Source organism: Mustela lutreola, chromosome 4, assembly GCF_030435805.1.
Source record: "Mustela lutreola isolate mMusLut2 chromosome 4, mMusLut2.pri, whole genome shotgun sequence".
Taxonomy (NCBI): Eukaryota; Metazoa; Chordata; class Mammalia; order Carnivora; family Mustelidae; genus Mustela; species Mustela lutreola.
Window position 1 is genome coordinate 92,658,741 of NC_081293.1, and position 3,222 is coordinate 92,661,962.

At 33.9% G+C, this 3,222-nt stretch overlaps 1 pseudogene; it reads right to left on the reverse strand.

The window, feature by feature from the left end:
- Window positions 1-1,342: 1,342 nt before the first annotated feature.
- Window positions 1,343-1,460, reverse strand: LOC131830985 (U6 spliceosomal RNA; annotated as a pseudogene).
- Between the last annotated feature and the right edge of the window lie 1,762 nt (window positions 1,461-3,222).

A 3,222-nucleotide genomic window follows, 5' to 3' on the forward strand; every position in this document is an offset into this window, starting at 1 on the left:
AGATATTTGCAAATGACATACCAGATAAAGGGCCAGTATCTATCCAAAATCTATAAAGAGCTTATCAAACTCAACACCCTAAGAACAAATAATCGAATGAAGAAAAGGGCAAGGACATGAACAGACATTTCTGCAAAGAATACATCAAAATGGCCAACAGACACATGAAAAAATGCTCCACATCACTCGGCATCAGGGAAATACAAATCAAAACCAGAATGAGATACCACCTCACACCTTTCAGAATGGCTAAAATGAACAAGTCAGTCAATGACAGATGCTGGTGAGGATGTGGAGAAAGGGCAACCCTCCTACACTGTACGTGGGAACGCAAGCTGGTGCAACCACTCTGGAAAACAGCGTGGAGGTGCCTCAAAAAGCTGAAAATAGAACTACCCTATGACCCAGTGATTGTAGTACTGGGTATATACCCTCAAGATACAAACGTGGCATTCTGAAGGGGCACATGCACCCAAATGTTTATAGCAGCAATGTCCACAATAGGTAAACTATGGAAAGAACCTAAATGTCCTTCAACAGATCAATCAATAAATAAGATGTGGTATATATGTACAATGGGATACTATGCAGCCATCAAAAGAAATGAAATCCTGCTATTTGTGATGACGTGGATGGAACTAGAGGTTATTATGCTTGGCGAAATAAATCAATCTGAGAAAGACAACTATCATATGATCTCCCTGATATGATGAAGTGGAGATGCAGCATAGGCGGTTTCGGGCATACATAAAGAAAAATAAAAGAAGATGGGATTGGGAGGGAGACAAACCATAAAAGACTGAATCTCACAAAACAGACTGAGGGTTGCTGGGGGGGGGAGTGTTGGGAGAGGATGGTGGGTGTATGGACATTGGGGAGGGCAGGTGCTATGGTGAGTGATGGTGAGTGCTGTGAAATGTGTAAACCTGGTGATTCACAGACCTGTACCCCTAGGGATAAAAACACATTATATGTTTATAAAAAATTTAAAAAAATAATTTAAAAAATCCATTAAAGAAAAAATCACATATTGCAAGCCCAGAGCTAATCTCATATTCAATCAAAAAAGTTTGAAAGTTTTCCCCTTAAAGATCAGAAAAAACACAAGTGTGTCCACTTTCACTACTCTCATTTGACATAGTACTGGATGTCCTAGCCAGAGAAACAAGGAACACAAAGAAATAAAAGACTCCAAAAAAAAAAAAAAAAAAAGGAAGAAGTAAAATTTTCTTTTTTTGGATAACATGAACTTACATGTAAAAAAATCCTAAAAACTCCATAAAAATTTTTGAATAAACAAGTTTAGTAAAGCTGCCAAATACAAGATAAATATATAAAAGACAAGAATTTTGTTTTGTTTCGTTTTTTTTAATAGTTTTTCATGTCATCCTTGCTCAGTGATCACGCTAATCTTTTCTGCATCATTCCAATTTTAGTATATGTGCTGCCAAAGTAAGCACAAGACAGGAACATTTTAACACTCTAATGATGAACTATCTGAAAAAATAAGGAAAACAATCTAATTCACACTAGCATCAAAAGTAATAAAATACTTAGGATAAGATTTAACTAAGATGATGAAAGATCTGTACCCCATAATCTATGACATTGACAAAGAAATTGAAGGAGACACAAATGGAAAGATAGCTCATATATATGAATGGTAAGAATTAACATTGTTAAAACGTCCATACTACCGAAAACCATCTGTAAATTCAATTCCTATCAAAAATCCAATGTTAGGGGCACATGGGTGGCTCAGTGGGTTAAGCCGCTGCCTTCGGCTCAGGTCATGGTCCCAGGGTCCTTGGATCGAGCCCCGCATAAGCCTCTCTGCTCAGCAGGAAGCTGCTACCTCTTCTCTCTCTGCCTGCCTCTCCGCCTGCTTGTCCTCTCTCTCTCTCTCAAATAAATAAATAAATAATCTTTTAAAAAATCCAATATTGTGTTTTTACAGAAGTAAGTAAAGAATCCTAAAATTTATATGAGACCATAAAAGACAACAAATAATCAAAGCAGTTCTGAGAAAGAATGAAGAAGCGAAATTACACTTCTTGATTTGAAACTATACTACAAAGCCCTCATACTCAAAACAATAAAGTATACTGGCATAAAAACAGACCCATAAACAAGTAGAACAGAATTGAGAGTCCAGAAATAAATCCTTTCATACAGTCTCCTAATATTTGACAGGGGCCAACATATATAATGGGTAAAGATAGTCTGTTCAGTAAATGATATTTAAAACTGAATAGTCACATAAACCAGCATGAAACTGGAACCTTATATCACTCATAAATCTTAACTTGAAATAGATTAAAGACTTAAATGTGATGCATGAAACTAAATTTACTAAAGGAAAACATAGGAAAAATTCTCCTTGACATTGGTCTTGCCAATAGTTTTTGGATACCAGACCAAAAACACAAGCAAAAAAAGCAAAAATAAATAAATGGTATTACATCAAACTAAAGTTTCTGCATTGCCAAAAAAAAAGGGAATGAAAACACAATCCACAGAATGGAAGAAAATACTTACAAATCTTATATCTGAAAAGAGGTTAATAACCAACAGATACAAAAAGAAAAAAATATAAAATTAAAAAAATAGCAAAAGGATCTCAATAGACTTTTTTTTCAAAAAAGTTATATAAATGACCAACAGGAGCATTAAAATGTGCTCAACGTAAAAAACTCAGGGCAAAGTCATTATGTTGTTGTTTTTGTTTACCTCTGAAAAATACAGCAAGATATTACTACCTATTAGAATATATACTACCAAAAAATTAAAACTAACAAATTTTGGTAAATATTGGGGAAATGGGGAACTTATGCACTGTGATAGGGATATAAATTTGTATGGAAAACAGTATGGAGACTATTCATATTATTAAAAGTAAAATTACCATATGATTCAGTAATCCCACTTCTAGGTATATATCTAAAGGAAACGAAGTCACTATTCGAAGACATATCTGCACTCTTATGTTCATTATAAAATTATTAACTCTAAGCAAGAGATGGAAATAACTTCAGTATCCATTAATGGATGAATGAATAAAATAAGTATGGTAAATATATACTATGGAATACTACTTAACCATGAAAAATTAAGAAATACTGCCATTTACAATTCCATGGATGGATCTTGAAGGTATTATACTAAGTGAAATATTTCAAAGATTTTATATATTCTTTAATTTATGTATTGCGATATCCCTTA